The sequence below is a fragment of the Falco peregrinus genome, chromosome 1 (genome assembly GCF_023634155.1).
Source record: "Falco peregrinus isolate bFalPer1 chromosome 1, bFalPer1.pri, whole genome shotgun sequence".
Taxonomy (NCBI): Eukaryota; Metazoa; Chordata; class Aves; order Falconiformes; family Falconidae; genus Falco; species Falco peregrinus.
Window position 1 is genome coordinate 98,512,896 of NC_073721.1, and position 22,350 is coordinate 98,535,245.

Here is a 22,350-nt window from a genome sequence, read left to right on the forward strand (position 1 = left end):
GTACTGCAGCAGAGTAGTTTTGATCCCATACATGCATTGAGATCAATGGGATGTTTTGCCTGATAAAAGGATGCAGGAGTGGCCCTTAGTTTCTTTGTAACTCCTGACTCTAAAGAACAGTGAGGCCTCTGTTTAGCATAAACACCATTTGTATCCAGGCTTGTTGCATACATCCCCTGTAAAATACAAAACGAAAGCTTAGAGCCTGAAGAACACAGATCTGCTACACAGGCCTCACTTCTGCAACTGTCCCCTGGGCTGAACTGTGAATGCAGGAGTCTTTGTCTATTGCCTTCTTATTTAATTTTGTATAAAGTTGATCATCAAAAAAAAATCAAACAAAACTTTGAATCTCCCCGTCTGTGCATGCATGCAGACATTTTAAAAGTACTAGTACCACACCATTTCAATAGCTTTTGCCTGCAAAGTGTCACACTTTCCATCTACCATTTAATTCCTCTAAATGGATGTTACTCTTCTTCCCATTATGGATCTCCATTGCTTCTTTGAAAGGTTATTTGCATAAAAGGAGCTGAATAATTGATAGAGGATGTGAGCAAGAGCTAGCACACAGCTTGGAAGGGGTTTGCTGGTAATCCCAGTGAGTCCAACACATAGCTCATAGCTCGTTTAATGGGATGGAAACTGACAGGGTTTCCTTGTACCTCTGCTACAGAACTCATCGCTGCTGCATGACCTCCTTGTACTTAGCTACTTTTCTTGTTGATCTCGCTGCTCTTTTCCTCCATTAACGGGAGAATTCTTAAAGGAAGTGATACAGTATGCTACAATTTGTGTTCATCACGTACACCATCAAATACTACCGCAGTTGAGGTCTGACAGGCTTATTCTATGGCTTTTCTAAAATAAAAAGGAACAAAAATCTTAAATGGATCACATTATTAAAGGCAAAGTCTGGGAACAGCTTTCATTTACAGGTTTGATCTCGAATTCAAACGTGAGTTTGATCTTGGGGTTAGGTAGGGTTGGGGTTTTTCCATATTAAGATTTTTTGTTGTTGGAAAAAGTCTGTTAAAACTGTAAAATTCACAGTATGCAGATTTTTTGCAACTGTTCTGTAACAGAAGTCTTACAGTGGAAGTCTCCTGCGTTTAAGATGTCTCCACTTAGTGAGATGACTGTCAGAATAGATATCTGTATTTCTGAAAAGAGAAAAAGCCATATCTTGTAAATAAAATATGTTTGGTTGTCTGAAAAATCATCTAAAAAGAAGAAAAACTATTTTATTTTGGTTTTATAGAGCTTTCCACATTTCTTAAGTATATATTTTTTAATAAGCAGCAGTATTAGGAGTGCCTGGAAACAGCTGGAACAATTAGTATTTTGTTCGGTGAGGAGCTGTCTCAGCTGCTCTGACAAGGAAGCTGCCATTTTCAATGTAATCACTTTTGATTCTAAAGCACTTGCTTTGCTTTTAACTTTGTGCAAATCCCTCTTGATATTTCTCTTTTTAAAGCAGATGCATTTCCATATGTCCATAGAAGTTTCCCTGACAATTCAGCATGCTGTTCAGATGACTTCCCTTGTTCCTGTTGGGTGATTTGTGAAATGAGGCTGCTTTGTTTATTAAGTATACATGTACATAATGTAAAACATACTTAATATCCTCAACCACTGCACAGATGTTTTTGTGCTGAAAGGACACTCAAAGTTTCACTGATTTAATTAACCTTTCTTTTTCTCCCATTTGTAAAGCATCTTTCCTTTGTAAAGCAATTTATTAAGAACTTCTCCTATTCCTGATAAATATGTTATTCCATAGTTCAAGTGTTACTCTTAAAAAGAAGTAGTTTTCAGTATTCGTTGAAGAGAGACATTTGAGAATAAAAAAATATTTTTTAAAAAACAAAATCATGAAAATAACTGATCCAGATACTTCTGTTCATTCTGTCATTTTCTCTCTTCAAAGCTGTGCTTGATGTTTTCTGGGGAAAAGGCTTTCTGCAGCAAAAAGCTACTGCATGGCATATTTTGTTAATGTCGCAGTATTTTATTCCTAGACATGTTTTACATATGCTTTTTCTAGTCTTATTAAAATAGGGAGCAAACAAATATATATCAGTAGCATTTTTAAATTTCAGTTCTTATTCCTTCCCATCAATTTGGCTGAAAACAGGTATTTGCAAACACTGGTAGCCTAATTTCTTATGGCCTTTCATTTTTTATGAAGTGTTTTCAAAAGACTTCAATCAACCTTAATGGTGCGGTTTTAGTTAAGGAAACAGAATAGAGAGAAGTCAATTTAAGCTCCCCAATGAACAAGTGTGTACAGAAAAAAAGCCATAAATGGGTTTAGAAAACAGAGCCAGTACAAGCAAAATGCAGTGAGCAGAGCGCTCAGGGAAGCCAAGATATAATGGAAAGAGTAAAATACTGCAGAGCTTTTTAAACTATATACAATTGGAACAATGGACTGGACCCAGACATCTATGTTAAACTGTTAGAAGATAGGTGAAAAGCAAGCTGCAATTCTGTAACTGGGGCTAGAGAATACTAGAATGGAAGGGCTTAAAGCTGAAGCAAATGAATGTGGGGTAGTTTAGCAGCATAGAAATCAAGTCAAAATTGGCATATTTCACTGTTTAATGTACCATGTGAAGAACCATCTCCTGGCTTTCTGTATGAAAGGACTATCAGTACCAGCCTCCTTAATGAAGCTGCTTTTATGCCACCTGTGAAATAATAATACCTTTTTTTTGCACACCTATTTTTACCAAAATACTTTAAAAGCATTGGGTAATTAAGTAACGTAGCCTTTGTGAGAATACATTATATATCTGCAAAATACATAAACCAGAAATACACCTGGGAAACTAGTACCCAGTGATTGTTTAATTGTCTCCCATTATTTAAACATGGCATTAATAATACATATAACATATTTTTCCAAAGCATCACAACCTCACTGGTAAAAGGGGAACTACATAAATATTAAAAATCCAAAGGCTAAAATAATTCAGTCTTGCTAAACCAGATTGATGCATGCTCTCGGTTGTCTGGACCCCACTACTTCTTTGAAACAAACTACTATACAGGTTACCAGCGATTAATATCACTTGTATCTTAGCATATCAGTTTATACTTTGCTTTTATGCATGCTTACAGTTGAGTGCAATTGTTTGTAATGTCTGCCTTACAGTATCATTCAATCCATTTGGGTAGCTTAATGCAAAGATTTCGTAATGTACACAGGGATGAGTAGCACTAAGGCAACGAATCTAGTACTCATTATTCTTTTAACGGGAATGTCAACAAGAAGAATTAGAGAGGAAATCGTTGTAACTCTAAAAGAACATCTGACTAACCACTACAGATGACATGTTTTTTCCCTTTTTATCCTCTTCATGATCCATAAAGCAGGATTTTTCCAAAACAATTAATTTGGTTGCCAAACCCTTCTTAATTCTAAGGAGATTTAAAACTCATCTACTTGGAGTCTGTCTCATGGAGCTAGACCCACAACCGGATTACAAGCTATTCCATCATATGGCTGTTGTTAGCCCAGTTGCTGCTATGTGGTACATAATTGGACTGTTAAAGAAAAAAAAAAAAAAGAAGGAAGACATAGAAACCTCCAAGTATTTGTAACAATAAGCCCACTGGCACCTCTGCATTTTATTATTTGTTACTTTCTCTTCAAACTATGGGCTCAGCAGCCTGAGAGAAAAAGTTTCCCAAAACAACTTATTCCGAGTCACCTTGATATACAGTCTCCAAAATAAACATTAGTGCTCTAAATGAAACAAGCCAATCGACAGCAATGGGCATTCCAATCCTTCAGCAAAACTGTAGGAGGTTTAAGTTAGTAAAATGGCTCTTCTTTGTGTCTAGTGTTGGAGAGCATATGGCAAATTTCCACTTAACAAGAACCTTGGTTTGCAACACAAACTTAAGTCCCCTGTTAATTCTTTTAATTATTGTATGTGTGTGTGTTTGTGTGCACACAAGTCTGTGTGTTGTTTTGTTTCTTTAGAGAGAATCGGTGACCTTAAAAATGCCGATGCAGATTTAAATCCAGAATCACCCCTTTGTAACATCACTGAGTTAGAGCTGGGGTCATGGTAATGGTTTTATTTGCTCCGCTGGTGGTGCACAACGTTCTGTGCTTGACCTTTGCAAGCCAAGATAGGGCCAACAGTGAGATAATGTCTACACTGACAGTTGTGGTCTTGGGCCTCTGATGGTGCAAATCAGAGCCCTCCTGAATATAACACAACCACCATCTAGCCTTTGTGGGTATTACCTTCATGTGGGAAGTACAGTGGCTGTGGAAAATGGAGTAGTGTTCCAAAGTCTTGTCCTGAGATGGCACTAGAAGCCTTCATGGATCAGCTGGTTTTGATATACATCCCATTAGAAGTCCTCAGATTAGGATTTCACCCTAAAGTATAAACAATTCAATTGTTCTGCTGGCATACTCATACCCTTCATGTTCCCTTAATGTATTTCTTTTATTTCATGTACTGTAGGCATAAAATTATTACTAAGCTTGTAAATGTAATCTGTAGAAGCCCAAAAAGTGCAGCTGCATGCCCATCTCAATGCCAAATTAATGGGAACTGGTTGTCTCTGATAGAAGAACAAAGGTCTTAGGCAAGTGCATTAATGGAAAGGTGTTTCTTCTTCCATGAACTTTAAAAAGTTATGTAATATACTAGTATCCATTAAAGGTGCTGCTTTAAAGTTTTTCTTTGACATCAAAATACACTCCCAGTATGTTATTTTGTAATTGCCACATGTGCAGCCCCACTCAGATCCCACAACATTAGTCACATGCATGCATGAGAACAAAAGTTTCAGATAAATAATATACTCCTTTCTTCTGCAAAGAGCAACAATGGGGGTGTCTGTTGGTGTGACTTCTGTTATCATCGCAGTGCACCCAAAGAGATGAGCCCAGCAATAAACCGGTGCTCTCACTTTGTAATAGTTTTCTGATTTAGCAAATCTAAAGCAGTTCAAAAAACTAGAAACTTGTGCCCTTTATCGGTCCCTTCACTCATCCTGTCCCTTTCTAACCCAGTTTGTGACTGGACATGATATTGACTGCACTGGATATTGTCTCCTCTTTTTGTGTGTGTGTTGGCCTTTTATGACTCATATTCCCAGGTTGAATATAAACTGAGTTCACAACAAGAGTAACACAAACAAGAGCAGCCCGGAATGACTCTAGACCTGACTGCCCAATAGGCGTCAACACCGGCAAAATACATGGCGCAACCCAGGAATCTGAAAGAAGTAATGAATGAATTACAGAAAATGGAGTAGAAGTGGCATTTGAAATGCAGTTTGGACTGATTATTAGAAGACAGAATATATTACAGTCTAGATAGAGTATCCGCCCAGGAAAACCCTGTCCATTTTGCAAATGGAAGGGGTGATATATTGTAAGGGTATCAAAGGGATGCTGATGCACACGAGGACCAATCATTCAAATTCCTATATAGCAGCCCCGTTTTTACTTAAGAGTTGAATCATTTAATTTAACCATTTAAAGTTTGGTGTGCTAGGAAATAAACTGCTTGAAGATAAATATTTAAATTCACATAGATTCTTCTAAACTATTTTCTTCAAAAACAAAATGCACTGGCATCAGATTTCCACCTTTGGGTTTCAGTTTTCCAGCTTAATAGTAAAAGTCCAATTTTATCCTGTCTAGTAAATGCTACCCTTGTCCCAGGAAAGGAGTCGTCCCGTAGTGTCCCTACCCTGATGCTGATTCTCTCTGAAGAGGAAGGCTGAAGTGTGAGTTTGTGATTCATTCCAGCTTCCGAATCCAAGGTGAGATTTCTCCTCCCCATCTCTAACGAGCAGCTTTGGCAATTCCTCCGCTGCGCTGCTTAGCAGTGTATGACTGTTTTGCCCTGCTGCAGAGAAACACGGGGAAACTCTTTCACCAGTTCTCATCTTCACTCTTTCTGGGGCTCAGAGGGAACATCCCTTATTCAATTTCTCCTTTCTGCGCAGCTCAAGCCAACTTTACCAACATTACAATACCCCTTCCTACTGATTTGTTCAGTATGTCAGGTCTTCTAGAACAAAATTGTGGCATTTCCTAAACCAGAAACTGTTTTTAAAACTCAGGCTGGCCAGCTCTTTGGAACCTTCCAGTTGGGAATGCTGCCTTCAGAATCCACACTTGATGCTCCTGCACAGTCTATGTGTTGCTCCCCAATCTGTCCATCTGTCTGCATGGCATGTCGCCAGCTCTTAAGTTGGCCTGATCTTTATCCGGGGTACCAAAGCAACACGGATTTGGACTGACAGTCTCAGTAACTGCAAGTGTCACTGCTTCTGCTAGAAGTCCCTCTGCAGTGACAGCATTGCTTTCCTTGCTAGACTGCTTTCTCAGGTTGGTATTTCACTCCCATTGGCCTTTTGGCTCTTTCAGAAAACAACAGAGTGATATTAATGCAGAGCCATAGAGTTACTAGTGAACACAAAATAATAAACATTGTGGGTTTATATACATCATTTTTCTGTACATAAATATGTTCCTTCCAGTTAGGAGTTACATATTTGAGGTACAAGAAAACATAAGGAAAATTTAACTGTTGTATAATACAGAAACGAAGTCACAAAGCTCCCATTGGGCTTCTCGTGACAAGAATTTGCCCCCAAATGTAAATTTGCTAGAACTGTTTTAAAACAAGCAGGTTAGGACCCAGCTTTGCAATCATTAGTAGAGTAGTGCCATGCGCCAAGGAAGTCCCACTGAAATTTTAAGATTTCTGCTGGAGACGTTGTCCGTCACAATTCTGGGTACTGGGTTAAGGTTCTGAGAGCAGTGAGTGTAGTCTTGCAGCATTTTTCTCTCTTGTGTTGTTCCATATGTGAATGACCTCACCGAACTTGCTTTCTGACACCACACTAGGAAAGGCTTCTTGTTCAGGTCATCACATTTATAAATAACTTCTACAGTCCATGGCTCAGAAGCTGCCCATTTCCATTACAAATTCCTCTTCATTTCAGTGGGCATATTTGCTCTCACAAATCAACAAGCATTGCCTTTTTTTTTTCCCCAGAGATCTGGGTAGCTTGTGTACTGGGTTGAAGACAGCAAGTACAAGGTCGTTATTGTAACTGTAATTTATCTGTCAATTGTTATATAGCAAAACATAAAAGTTTAAATCTTTAATCTAGAGATAATTGATTTAGACTCTTGTTTTCTCAAATGACCCGGTTTATGCAGAACTGATTATATCTGGGCAGAGATCTTATACTAACTTTCTATTAATTAGCATTATAATTGAACATTTACATTTAGAGCCTTTTTCATTAAAAAACCACCAAACAAGCCTCTTTAAAAGAAAAAACAGTGCCTTATGCAAAGACGACAGGAAGATGAAATTGATACTTCCTTGGGAAAACTGCTGCCAGGCAAAGCTTGCATCTTGCATCACTTCTATGTATGCAGCACAGCCCCTCCATCTTCCCGGTTTTCAGAGCAGTGAGCAGAGCAGTCAGGGCTGGCTGAGGGAAGGGTCGCTGGGCACCTCGCGGGCAGGCAGCTGAAGCCCCCGGTCTCCGTGTCGCTCAGCACTCCGATGCTGAGCCGCCGCTCTCTCCCTGGCAGGCAGCCGGAGGTGAAGGCTGGGCAGCGAGTGGCGCTGGGCTTCCTCAGGGTTCAGAGGAAACACAGCCACAGGCATCCAGCTGAGCATGGCACAACCTGGCAGCACCTCTAGCACTTGTCCCTGCTCTCAACACCTCATCCCACCCCTCTGGTTTGTGCTTGGGATTTTTTTTTTTTTTTTTTTTTTTTTTTGAAGTAAACTGTCTTGCTTATGCATAAAAAAGCACTGATATTCCAGTAAGGGACTTAATTTGTTTTCTTCATCTTAACTTCCCCATTACTTTTTATCTATAACCAAGAGGATGAACACCAGCAAAAGTTACTGTATTACACAAATGACATGTAGATAAGCATTTGCACCAGGGGAAATTTAGTTACTTAAATCAGTATTCAAGCAAATTTAAAAACTAAGGTGCTTGTTTCTAGGCATATTATGCCAAACCAAAACAGCTACAAGAGCTCTGAAAGCTCATTGTATTCCTGTCTTTGCGAAGGTGGCCACAAAACTGAGACCCCTTCAGCATGTCAGGAAATTTCTGAATCGCATACTGAAACATTTCCATACTTACCAGAAAGTTCTTGAAAGAAGTATCACCCAGGGGCTGTGCATTCTGTATAGGGATAGGGTTATAATTAGACATGGATAATTATTTCCAAATTTTCCTGTTTTGATTCTTTCCATTTTGATGGGGTTTGGGATTTTTTTAGCTTGCTTGTATTTTCTGTTCTTTTATTACTATAGAGGCTCTCTGAGATTCTTCATCAGATTAAGCTTTAAATGAAAACATATGCATAGTATAGTGCACAGTTTCTCTACTGTGCAGAGAAACAACATGAAATCTGCAGCAGAGTGCCATCCTAAACTAGCCTCATACTTAAGCTGTTGTTCAGGCTCTGTCAGTCTTCTTCAGGGGCAGTAATAACATTATAATGGGACTGCAAAACAAAACTGTCAAATTCTTTTCAAGACAATCTTCCAGGCTCATCAGCATAGACAATCATTCCTTTCACTCTGGAGTAATAGAAAGATTTTAAGCAATATCTTTTGATTTGAGTTGGACTTGAAAAATGACATAGCTGGGGGCCTTATTTGAAATGCAACATGACTGAAATGTAAAGCGCAATTTCCCATGCAGTCTGCAGAGAGAATGAGGCACTTGTCCCAGTTCTCTTAATTGTCTCTGATTGCTGTTTGTGTAGCACAGTCACTTCCTCGTCTTCAAAATCACCTTCAAGGGCTCCAACATTTTTCACTTCACTGTCTTAAATCAAGAAGGGCCAAACACCCACCCATTCAACCATTATGGCTCTTATGTTATTTATGTGGTTTATGCTATTAGGCTTTAAAATTTTGTTTATTTAATTGGCCTTAACAAGTACTTAAGTAACAGGTTTGAGGACACATCAGTGGGACTTGGCACATGTTGATTAAGGTGTGCTTAACCTGACAGTTAATATTTTGTACCATTTTCCCAGCAGCCATTACTGTTTTGGAAGAAGTGCTAATTTTCAAAAAATGGTTAGAGCTTGATTGTTAGGTTGGTTCTTTATTCACATGGCTTCATTATTTTGTTGGCGCTGCTCTGTGAGAGATGAAGTAGTGCTATTATTTCTACTTCCAATTCCTTTCAGTCTCTTGCAATCATTTAGGGACATGTGTGACATTACTCAGATAGGCAATTCCATTTGTCTTCAGTGAGACTGGGCAGATGAATGCACCCTGTAAAACAAGCTGCTCACCTTCAGGAGTGACCACCGTATTTTCTGACATAGACCTGGGCAATTAAACAAGAAACAGTAAAAAACATGGTCTTATGTCCCACCAAATCTTCTTGTTTAAGGAAACAGCTGTCATTCACAAGAGAAGGTCTGCCAGCTGGAAGCCATAGAGCCTCTCTCATTTTTTGGGATGCCTGAAGCAGCCAGGTAGTTAAAGCAGGGAATGGTAAGGTACTGGAAATTTCCAAGAAAGGTTGTGGGTGAGTGGAAGCCAGAAAGGCCACTTGGACCTCTAAAACTAAAAAGTGTTTTGTTCTGTGGCTGGAATATTAGAAGCTGGTACTCCCAAGTTATCCAACACAGCAGAAGTCCAACTTAGGTTTTTACATCAAATTATTAATGAAAGTCAGCGGGAGCTGGAGATAAACTATTCATTCTGTGCGTATCTGTGAAAGGACCTCTCGGGAGAGATCCTCAAGGTCCTGCCAAGAAAACAAGTGGAAACATTTTAAGAATGGGAGGAAACATTCATAATTGAAGTCACCAACAGCATATTTTGATTAGTTAATTCTACCAGAATAAAGATGCCACCTTTCCTTAGATGAGTGGGTGGCACAAAGGGGAGCAGAGGAGGGTATGAGGGCTGGAAGAAATGTGATTATCACCCCAGCATATTCCACCAGCCTGCTTTTAAACATGACACTACTGGACCTCTGTGGCCCCAATGCTCTCGACACCTTGACCGGACCAGAAAGTACCCAGATATACCTGCCTCCTTTCTCCTTCATTTCTTCCCTAGTTATCAAGATATAGTACTTGTCATCACAAGTATCTGCTTCTCACGGAGATGCACCTAAACCAACACCTCCTACAACTTCATGCTCATCCAGAGAGCAGTCTCATCCACGACCATGTATTGAGCAGACTCAGATTCCCTAACAGCACAGTCTCAAATGAAAGGCGGGACTGTAGACAAAAGCTGACTTTCTTCACTGAAGAAATAGAAAGTTGAAATACTGATTGAATGTTGTCTTACTTTCCATGACTTTTTGTTGTTATTACTCAATTATCATAGCGATTTTGTCCGGTCATGGATCTGAATGTGCTGCGTATGGTTCCTGCCCCAAGGAGCTAACAACAGAGCAAGAGACCACAGATGGGCAGAGCCCCACAGACCACAGGGAAGGAAACAATCAAATAAGCCATGTTAGCATGTGTTCAGGGGGACTCAGAACACCTGCACTTTCATCTTAAAGAAAATAAGACTCCAGTAATATTAAAGGCAGTGCCAGTTTTGGACCATTTAAGCTAACTTTTTTCCCCACAAAAAGAAAGTTAATGCCACATAAAATGTGAATTCTCTTTAAAGCTCCTAGTCTAGCAACAGGGAAAGGGAATAAAGATTGTTTTTAAAATGAAAGCTTTTCCTTTAAATACAGCATTCAAAATGAAAAGTATTAACTGTTTTTCATTCTTTATCTTTAATAACATGTTAAGGGGTTTCTTAGCAGTACTTGTGACAATGGCAATAAGTCAGGGTTAACTTGGCAGAAACCCCAAACTACACTTAGCTGTTCCCTATTGTAACCGTGAACAAAGGTTTTATTAACATCTTACCCCTTGTTGGGCCCAAGAGTCCCTCTTTTCAACACAACAGGAGCTTTGAGTCTTCAATTTGCAGCTCTGTGGAAGGGATTTATGCCTTCAGATTCAGCATGTTGTTCTGCATTTGTTTACATTTACTTTCCAACTGCCCCCATCAAAAGTTATCTATGAGAAGCAGAGATGTTATTTTTTAAAAAAAAATTTACCCATTACATGCACAAAATCAACACATGAAGAGCCTTCTGAAATCCAAAACTGAGCTGCCCATAAAAGACAGGGTGGAGGAGGGGCTGTAGTTCACAAAGTCTGCCATCTATAATAGCAGCAGAGGAAAGTCAGAGCAAAAAAACCCTTCACTGAAAAAATCTTGCTCCCCAGGTGCCTCCTGGTTCAGATGCCTCAGAAAATCACAGCTGCCGTGCTATCAGCTATCAGGAGGAGAAAAGGTGTCATACCACTTGCTAAGACAACCAAGTAGAGTTGCATTCATCAGCCTACTGTGTTGGTGAGCCTCATGGGCGCACAGGCTCTGGGTGCAATACCTCTGCAGGGTGCCACAGCCTCCGCTTGCCTTCAGAACAAGTCCAGATCAAGCACTCTGTGCTCACTTAGTTTGAGGAGTATATTGTAAAAGAAACAGAGGTTTTGGTCAAATGGATGCAACAGACTTCTCGGTGACCCTTGCTGTCGGGGCACCGGGTCTGAAAGGACTCAGGCTTCAACAAAATAAAACCAGAAGTTTCCTTCTGTGTCTATTCTTCTGAAAACCCCATACCAGCATTGAATGGGATCAGATAGAAACAGCCTGGATGACTCAGCAGGATCTTGTGAGAAGGTGACCATGGAGGCTGCAGTTAAATATATCCTACGCAGCAGTAAGGGAAACTGCAAATAAACCAGCACACACCCATAGCACGCTCATCTCTTGAGCAGGATGTCCTCACCCCAAATAGTCAGCATCAACCCTACCCCAGTCCTAAACAGAAGTGATTAACTCACTGACTCTTGAGGACCCACCATATTACCAATCCTTGCTCCTTGTTGGATTTTAAATGAGGCATTTTTTGAATGACAATCTGCTGTCACCTGGCAAGAGGTATTTCAAGACTAAACATCTAAAGTCCCTTTTAAAGGGAAACCTACAGTCTGCAGTCTTCCACAGTGAGGTGGTGATCACATCCAAGGCATTTGGCTTCTTCCAAGCAGGAGGCACAGGCACCGCACTCACAGACCCTCCCCACAAGCACAAGACCCTCTATCTGACCTGAGCACAAAGGTTAGCCTTCCTGATACAGCAAGGTTTCCTAATCCACTTCAGCATCCAAACATCAGCATTTCCTGATGCATTTTGTGCTCAGCTTCAAGGACACAAGAGCATGTTGTGGGAAACATTTTCCATTCCTTCATGTAAACAGAGCAATGATCCCTTGGTTCACACTTTGGGCAAACGTGCCTCTGTGGCTTCAGAGCACTGCAAAGAAGGATCCCCTGTGCTTTGTGTCCTTTGGAGTACTTGATCTCATGGAAAAGCTGGAGACAAAGAGATTTTGGATTGCCATTTAAAAATGCACACCAAGAAAAGCCATAGTAAATTTGATTTGTTTTCAAAGCAAACAGCAGCTTCTTCACCAGGGTCTGTTTCCAGTTTGTGTTCCTGCTGCCATAAAATAGCAAATGAACCGGGCAGCTCTCCTACCTCGAGAGGGCACCACAAGACAGCTGAAAAAAGTAATGGACACAAGCTTTACCTCAGGCACCAAATATTCCTGTCATGAGGATGTTCAGTTACAGTAATTAGCAATAATCACATAAGCAACTGGAGCTTTCCTTACCTTCCTTCACCCCTCTGAAGAATAGAATCTGCTTCATTAAAACCTCTACTTCCTTCTTAATCCCAGGGACCCTTTCATGGGTGCTTCCTTGAGAGACCTGGGGACCTGGATTCACCGCCGTGGCTTCCCAGTGCTGCTGCCAAGGCACCAGGTCAGTGTGTTACACACTGAAGGAAAAAACATATTGTCATGAGTCATCTGACTTCAAAATGTAAATTTTGAAACAGGGAAAAAAAGTCTTACATGTTAACAGGACCTATTAAACATACCAGAGCCTATCATTAGTATGACTGCCACTACATTTTCTGTAACAACTCTGACCTACTTACACAAGATGAGCTCTGTCTATGAAGCAGGATTTGGATTTTTTTTTTAAATAATTATGTTTTCCTTCCTACCACCTGGTATCCAACAAACTTAGCCTAACTGTCCCAGCACAAGCAAGCTATCAGGCTGCAACAAGGCTTTACCATTTGTCAGAATCTACTGTCCATGCTGTTTCTCCTCCAGCCACCCCTTCTCTCCCACCTCCAGGGCTCTCTTGGGCTCTCTGCCTCCTTTACTCAGAGTTCTTTCTCTTCAGTGCTATTTAACTACTTAGCAATAATAAGCCACAGCTGCTATTATCCAAATCAGCCAACCCACCACCCTTGAAGCCAGCCCACAGCTGTATTTTATCAATGTTAATTAACCTGCCTTCATTCCTCTATAATTCCTCTCCAACTAACAGTACCTGATTTGTAGGGGGAAAGCTGAAGTTAGCAGATTTACTGGAGGTCAGATGAAACCACATTTAAAAACAATTTTCCACTTTTTTAGTCTGGAGGCATCTCAATCCAGTAATTTAAACACCAGGCCATTCTTCACCCTCTGAATAGAAGCGTCCAAGCAGGGAGGTATGGGGCACCGTACTTGCAGGGCGTGCAGGCAGCAAGGCAGCCCCAGGCAAGGCACGGTGCTATGTCTGGCCATGCAAGGAATGGAGCTGAGGGGTTAATACCTGCAGCCCAGATTTCTGGGAACCCAAAGAGATTCATACTACCATGCCAAAAAGACCCTACACCCTGACCTGTTCCAACAGTGAAGTTAGGAGTGAGCAGATTAATTGTAAATATAAAAAAATAATTTTAGCAATATTTCTACTTCCTTTCTTTGCGGCATCCACTTTATAATGTTGTTATTTTGGCTGCACGCCTTCTTGAAAAATCTAAGTTTTAGTGCTATTGATAAATTTGCATCATAAAAGCTGAAGGAAACCAAAGACATTTCAAACCAAAGAAGTAAATTTAAAAAACAAGTGAACTATGTTTATCTGTTTAAAATTACTCAGTGAGTTTGGGGTAAAGAAAGGTAGCTAGAAGGTTTTGAATGTGCTTAAATTTCTCAGTGGGGATGAAAAAACAGGCCTGGGTACTCCTGACCTCCAAATGGGTTGAAAATACAGGCTGCCTCCAACACAAAGGCATATGCATTATTGGCTCCCCAGAAACCAAGATTATGCTCTGAATGCCTTAATGCACTGTCTGAGCCATCCATTGTAGACCAGAAAGTCTGGATTCAAGGTAGGGCCCAAAGTAACAAATCTTCACAGTTGGGTGTAAATCCATGTTGTGAATCAGTGACCATCTAGTGGGAACAGCAAAAGCAAAGGAAGAAACCTGGAGCTCTGTCAGACTGCTCCATGAGGCTCTAGGTCCTTTCTATGCCCAAAATAACAGGCAACATCATAAAGGTAAACAAAAAATTGGACATATTCAGGACATTTGGTAATCTGGTGGTGATTCCAGTTGGTGACATTTCACAGCCAGCATTTTGCTGTACTTTGTGTACTTGGGAAACAACATGGACACTCTACTTCCTCACTATAGGTGAGCTGAGGGCAGAGGTGGTGTGGCCTTGTTGTTGGAAAGAACAACCTTACAGAAAAAACATAGTACACAGAGGAAACCATGAATTTCAGTTATATAAATATACAGAAAATAAGTTGTTCATTCATAACCAAGACGATTACATTTACACACGTGTATTTTTGGGCAGAGTTACTGTCATTAAAACAGAAAAGCTATAAATACATGATTTTAGGACTCAAATTACAACCCAGAGAATTAAATAACTGCAGCGCTTCTTTTCTGTGTAGACTTAAAAAGCTAATCATTGTATGCATTGCTTTTGTCTTTGTTTCAGATTTCTGACAGCCTCCAGAGCTCAGACATGGTCTTATAAATGTGAGGGCCATGAGTTAAAAAATTAGACAACTAACAATGTGTGGATTTTGTGGGAACTTCAGATACTTGAATCTCCATCCCTCCAGCTCTATCCCATGTGGTTCTTTATAAAGACTTAGAACAAACAGCAATCTCATCAAGTTCAACCAAGAGAATTGCGAAGTCCTGCACCCAGAGATGAACAGCCCTAAGTACCAGTACAGGCTGAGGTCAGCCAGTTGGAAAGCAGACTTGCAAGAAAGGCCTTGGGCATCCTGGTGGACAACAATCTGACCATAAGCCAGCAAGGTGACCTTGCAGCAAAGAAGGCCAACAGCCTCCAGGGCTGCATTAGGAAAAGCATCTCCAGCAGGCCAAGGGAAGTGATCCTTCTCCTCTCTTCAGCACCAGTGAGGTCACATCTGCAGTGCTGGGTCCAGTCCTGGGCTCAGTAGTACAAAAGAGACAGAGACATCCTGGAATGAGTCGAACAAAGGGCCACAGTGATGGTTAAGGGACTGGAGAACGTGTCATATGAGGAGAGATTGAAGGAGCTGGGTCTGTTTAGTCTGGAGAAGCTCAGAATAATCTTATCTATGTATATAAACACCTGATGTGAAGAGGTAAGAAGACAGAGCCAGACTCTTCTTGGTGAGAAGACAAGAGGCAATGGACATGCATTGAAATACAAGAAATTCCATTTAAACATAACTTTTTACTGGGAGGGAGGTCAAACACTGGAACAGGTTGCCCAGAGAGGTTGTACAGTCTCTGACCTTGGAGATACTAAAAGTCTGACAGGACACAGCCCTGAGCAACCAGCTCTTGGTTGGCCCTGCTCTGAGCAGGGCTTGGACTAGACAGCCTCCAGCGGTCCCTTCCAACCTCGGCGCTTCTGTGACTCTGTGACTTGCCTAGGCAGTTTTTTTCCATGTTATTGATGTGTTTTGCGACAGGAAGAGCAACAAGCTGTATCAACAAACTCTTGCCACTGGAAAAGCTGAATTAATTGCTAGAATCACACCAGCCAGCTGGAGTGAATGTGAGTTTCTGTTCAAAGGCCTGCCAATGTAAACATTATTGTTGCAGAATCTGAGCTCTAGCCGCGGGCTATATGCCAGATTTCTTAATGTGCCTCAAGAACACAGAAATCGTTAGCCACAGTATTAGCACCCTGATAAAAGCTGTATGTGATAGCGATGGGAGGGGCTGGCTGGAATGGTGGTTGAGCCTGTGCCTCAGGCTCTGCTGTACCGAAAGGGGCACGAATGACTTAGCCCAGACAGAAAGTCATGCTGTGACAAACACATGCCAGATAAAGGAAAGAACTATGAAGATGTTACAGAGCACCCAACAGAGAGGCCTGGGAGAGCTGACCTTTTTTGTACTCTGCGGGAAAACTGTCAGCAATCCCCAGATCCTCCTGCCCATTTCTAGTCTTCCACCCAGCCCCTGCATGCGAAGCATTTAATGAACATTCACTTAAGTATCGTGCTATTCCATGACTGTAGGTGTAGTAGGAGTAATGGCCAGGCACCAGAGCAGAAAGAGGTATGGGATAAGCAAGACTGAGTACTACTGGGGAGGGTGGGCTGGCAGTCTGTGTACTTACTGTGGCAGGAGAGGGAGAGGACAAAAAGGGCAGTTAACTCAACTCTGCGTGGCATAAAGGGCATGGAGGCCTTTGTGGTGAGGGACAGCCAGATCGCTGTGCAGCCATTCCCCACCACTATTCCACCCGCCGTGTCCAGCCTCACAGCCTGGTATGGGACATTGTCTGAGCACGAGTGCTGTAGTTACCTGAGCCTCGGGGTGGAATCATCCAAACCTCTTTGTGAATGGAAAACAGGAATGGAGAGAGAACGGTCCTTCCCTTCCATTTCCTGGTAAAAGGATGAGCTGCTTGGTTGAGATAAGGGAGAATGCATTGCAAACCTTGCCTGTTTGGCAGAGGGCTTCGTTAACCTCAAGTTCCTGGGTTTCAGGCATAATGATTTCAGAAAAAGCAATGTAAATAGAAGTCCTGAAGACAGAAAACTGAGAAGCAATACTTCTCCAATCTCAATTCTTCAGCCTAGTTTTTAAGTCCATCACATAAGTCGGGGTAGGAGGTCTGCCTAATTATTTTTGGAGCATTTGCAAATGAAAATGGCGTTCTAAAGTGTTGCCAGCAAGTGTTATCCCAAAGTAATAGGGGTAGTAATTAAATGTAAAATAAATGTAAAAACAAAAGTAATAAAATGTAATTTTAGGCCAGTAGTGTGGTTTGTTACAGCAATAACTGGAAGTTATTTTAATGTGGATATAGTTGTAGGTTTTATAGATTTAATTGCAATGCTTGTCTGCCTCCTTCTATATCGATGACATGATATGAAACAAACTGAAGCTAGAGATAAGGAATGACTTGTTTTGAAAAATTATTGCACATTTTTAATCAAGTTTGACATGGTTATTTAAGTAACCACGTTCAGAAACAAAGTTAATCATCAGGCTGGCTTTATTTTTCATTTTGTAATATATTATGCCTCTAAATGTTGAACTACAATTTATTTCTAACCATACCAGTGTTTTTGTTGTACACTCAAAAAATTAACATCTGAGAAAGGACATCCTCTCCATTTTTTTACTGCTCAAGCAATTCTCGCTTTCAGCCATGTTATTCTTTACTCTGTGCTTTCTTGTCCTTTTTTGCACATCAGATGTTTGTCATTGCCATCCTCCAAATTGCAAATACAGCCTGTTTATTTCTCATATCCAAAACAGGAGCACAAGAATAAGAATAAAGGTTGACTAAGACAAGCATAATTGTTATTCAGTAGAAAATCCCCCAAGATCCAAACCTAGGGAAGTTTGGAAGTATATATTTAATCTAAAATATGCTAGTATTTCCATTGCCTTTGAAAGAATATGTTTTATGTTAAGGCTTATACAGAAATTCTCATATTTCAATTATGCACAGGCTAAAGAACATCACGGGATAGAGGTCTGACCACTCTGCAAGCTGATCAGACCTACTACACTAAATGCAACCCTCTTTGTCTTTCAGAAACTAAATTCCTTTATTGTCTTTACACTGTATTAGACTCAAACTTCAATTTAAGATTCAAAATGGATACTAGAAATATGACATACATATTAAATGAAATTTCAGATATAAGGTTTTCTAATTTGCAAAAACAGCTTTGCTGGAAGTGATTCATTCTTAGCAGATTACCTGTGACAAGTCAAAATTTCACTGATAAGCCTCACAAATACTCCAGCTTCTGTTCAGAGGAGTATCTAAAAACTCATCATGCCCAGTCCTTGATGAAGAACAAGAATTCAATACAAACTGAAAAGAGGCAGTGCTGGGAGAGGTTCTGACATTCAGAAAGGGTAGGAGGATAAAAGAGAGAGAAAAATGACAGACTCAGTCTGCACCATTACTAAAATTAGATCATTTCTTTTGTTCTCCTGAACCTTCTGCTCTATTTGCCAGGAATCATATTAGCAACAGAAACTGTGAGAATCTGTCCAACCTTATTAGAGAAGCCGGACACAAAGAAATTATGAAAATCTTTTTAAAATGTACTTGCACATAAAAAGAAAAAAGACAAGAGTTTTAGAATTCTGCAAGATTAGATCAAAACCCATGTCAGAAAAACTGGACATCAAACTAACAAAGCTTAATTAACAGTATTGTGGTGTGCTGAGCACCAACACGGAACAGTACTTTACCATCTGTGTCTCTGTATATATTGTTTTACTATTTAGGACAGACCTGGACAGGCTTAAGCGGAGGCATGCTCACAAGCTCTTCTCAAGAGCAACCAGTCCACCCAACGCGTTCCTCTATTGTCTAAGCATACGATTCAGTCCTGCTGCCCAAAGAGCTCTGGAGGGCCAGCTCTGCTCCTGGGGAGTGTTTGGATGGCTAGCAGTGACTCTTATCTGCATGGGACATTCAGCAGCAGACCTAATAGTCTGTAATGCTGCAAGGAGCAAGCAATGATTCTGGTGTATACCAAGACACCATAGCTGAACTCCTCATTATTGTGGGAATTTCACGTGAGAATCTTCACACTGAGATCTTCCCTCCTTGCTGGTCTGCTTTTTGGAAGACATAATTAGAAGGAACAGGTAAGGACTAATTAATACTTTAGGTCAGGCACACAAGGGAGATGCTTGTCCTTGGATGATGGGATCAGGCTCCCTCTCTAGTCTGATTTTACAACGATAGCAGATAATGGCTCTTCCATAGCCTTGCTGTAGCTTCATGGTGAGGACTTCTTTTACGGAGTGGCACAGTAAACTGGACTCTGTCAGGCTAAGAAGGTCCTTGGCCTCCCTCCTCTTGGGCTGGGCAGCCACTGGCCTACTTCACAAAAGTCAGCTCCTGGCACTGTATCCCTGTTTTTTAGTCCTTCTTAAGCAGGTACCAGCCCTGCCGGGGCATCACTACTCCAAGTGGATCGAGACACTTTATGCACAACCACAAATCAGATGCACTGAGACAGCAGCTCTGACCTGCTCCTGGAGTGATGTTCCCTAATGACTAATGTTGGCAGCTCTCCACTCACTGAGCATTGAACTGTCCTCCAGAGACACCTACTTGGCTCTGTTCCCAATCTTGCACAAAGCCCAGATGTCTCACTTAGATCTCTGAATTAATTTTTGGAGTCAAGAATATGTTTTTAAGTCATTGCAAATGTGGATGCTGGGTGGCAGTGATCTGAACCTAGTCTTCAACAACGAGCACGTGTGAATAGAACCATTCTTAACTGGGTGAAGTGCTCAAGGACATAGGATATGCTGCCTTGCATGCAGATGATACAAACTAATACTGCTATGGCAGCTACAAATTGTCCTTAAGCTCTACCACTAAAAGGCTGCGTGTCACTGGAGTGGAGTGTCTTGCACACGATCTGTCTCCATTTATAACCACAATATCTGTGTGGCCACAAACTATGGTATAAATGACAACTGTGAAGTCTGCATGGCCACAGGACTGTTGCACACGGTCAACGTAAAGATGCAGAATATCCCATAGTCAATCCTGGGTTGTCACTTATGCTTCTAGTAGTACACAAATCGGGAATTTGTAATTTTTTCTCTGTCCCTTTCTCCTCCAATCAGTGGTAGATTCTCAAAACACAGCAATTGAAAGAGACTTCCAAGGCAAATGAGTCTTACCAAAATATGAAATATTTAACTAGTTTGCTGCCATAATGAAGACATTTTCAGCATTAAATGCAAGGACAAAAAAAGGAAAACTTTGCTTTAAACAATAATAAGTATTCAGCTCACAGCTCCTGATTTTAAGAATACCCTACACAAACTAAAAGGAAAACAGCAAACTGGGAACAATACTGGAAGAATACGGTTCTCATAAAATCCAAACCACATTATACACAAAACTAAAGTGATAAGAAATACTTTCATATTGCCTTAATGTCATAATAAATAGCTAGATACCAATTCTGAAATAACTTGAAGCATATGCTTGGCTGCCATACAGAAGGGTAGCTGCATGGGCGGTGATACTTCAGCTGATGAAACTCATTACATGGATGACTGTTACCCTTGAACTCTTAATGGTAGCTCTGAAATGTCATCAAAAGCCTTTGCCTTCAGGAAAACATAGCTGCATTTCACATGTAGGAATGGAGTACATTTTCATAAAGTTTATTTTAAAGGGATAGTGTCATCCAGAAAAAGAAGCAAGCTCCTTAGTATGTTTTTCTGCCAGCCTAAGTCTTGTTGAAAGGCATTACTTCCAAGGGAGCCATGGGAAAGTAGTCATGGATAACATACATCTGGCATACGCAGCTTTCCATAAAGCTACGCAGATAAACACAGGATGGGTCCCCTATGGGATGCAGAACAAAAAGACTGAGTACAACAAGGAGTCAGATTTGACTCTCACATCTTCTGTTTGGGAATGCCAGCCCACAGATCTCCATATAACAATAATTAACTTTGGGCATCAGGAAAAGAGAATAACTAACTTCCATTATCTGATTTGAAAGTAACCATTCTTTTCACCTAGCACTAATTCTCTTTAAAAGAATAAATTCCTACAAGCTCTGTCTTCCTTAATAATTAGTAAATGCAAGAAAGCGTTTCCCCTACCTAGTATTATAGCTGTATACAAAGATGCATTCCAAAGCAGAAATCACTTTTTCAGCTTATCTTTAAAGAAGAGAAAGGTAAGAAAAGTATTTGCTTGTGCATGCATCATTCTAAACAAAGTAAACATTAAAAATATGGAAATATGGAATTTTTATTTGGGGAGTCAGGACTAATAGCCCTTCCACAAACTAAAAAGAAGCAAGCCAAAACCCACGTCCCAAGTCTGCAAAAAGTTTACGTGTATTATCATTTTGAGCAGATGAGGAGTCCTGTTAATGTCAGTGGGATAGTTCACATGCTTGCAGTTACACATTGTGTGATAATCCGCAAAAGAGAGCTGGAGGTGGGCAGAGTTTACCAACAACAGTTCCCTCTGTTAGCAGGCTTTATTTTATTTTATATGACCAAGAAAATTCTTAGAACTCTTAAGAGGAGTAAGTTAGCATGCCCCCTTCTCCAGTAAACAGCTTGGAGTTTGCACTGACTAAAATTTTGATTTATTCTTCCGAGCAAGAGTGAAACCATAGGAAATGAGGACAGGCAAGAAGCCTTCTGCGTTTTGAAACACAAGTGGTGCAGCTTGCAAAGAAATAAATCTAACGTTTTCTGCTTCCCCCCCTTAAAATTGTTATTTAGGGTTTACATATTCCACAAAATAATCATCATTTTCATGAAATTATAACTGAATTGATAAACTGAGACAGGATGAAACTTGTCAACAAAAAGCAAATACCTGCTACCAACCTTTAGTGAATTGTACAGAGATTATATTTACCTTGGAATATATACGAGACATACAAATATTGATTTTAATAGGATTGCAACAGATACAACAGATTGAAGAACAGGGTGAATAAATCTTAAATCAAGGATCCTGAAAAAAAAACGGATTGATTTTTTAGATACTTGCATTTGTCTTCCAGGAGGCTGGACTCTAGTTGTACCACTGAACTTCATTTAAAAGAAATTCAGCAAAGGTAAATGGGCATTTTTCTAGTGTTTCCAAGGTTTTACACTGAATACCCCAAGCTGCCTTTTTATTACCTCTGAAGAATAAAGATTAACAAACCCACAGAAAGGTTAAAATGCTTCTGATAAGAATTGATTACTGTGAATCCTTTAGTTTATCTAAAATTCTAAGCGTATGTCTGTGTGTTACATTAGGGATTCAGATTAAATTGGATATAACTAAGAATGTACATGGTGATTGTTGTAACATGGATATTAAGGTAGACATGCGTGCCCTGGTGTTCTAATGAATAGTGAATTACACATTTTAGTA

At 40.4% G+C, this 22,350-nt stretch overlaps 1 long non-coding RNA gene across 5 annotated transcripts; it reads right to left on the reverse strand.

The window, feature by feature from the left end:
• Positions 1 to 2,083: 2,083 nt before the first annotated feature.
• LOC114011825 (uncharacterized) lies at positions 2,084 to 20,620 on the reverse strand. Of its 5 annotated transcripts, none has more exons than XR_008746742.1 (4): positions 12,754 to 20,620; positions 10,934 to 12,640; positions 9,338 to 10,447; positions 2,086 to 8,208 (listed from the first exon to the last, which is right to left on the reverse strand). It is a non-coding gene; the product is annotated as an uncharacterized LOC114011825 (long non-coding RNA). The 5 variants fall into 5 exon arrangements; XR_008746741.1 differs by having other exon boundaries at positions 2,087 to 7,590; positions 8,167 to 10,447; XR_008746740.1 differs by having other exon boundaries at positions 2,084 to 10,447; positions 10,934 to 11,086.
• Between the last annotated feature and the right edge of the window lie 1,730 nt (positions 20,621 to 22,350).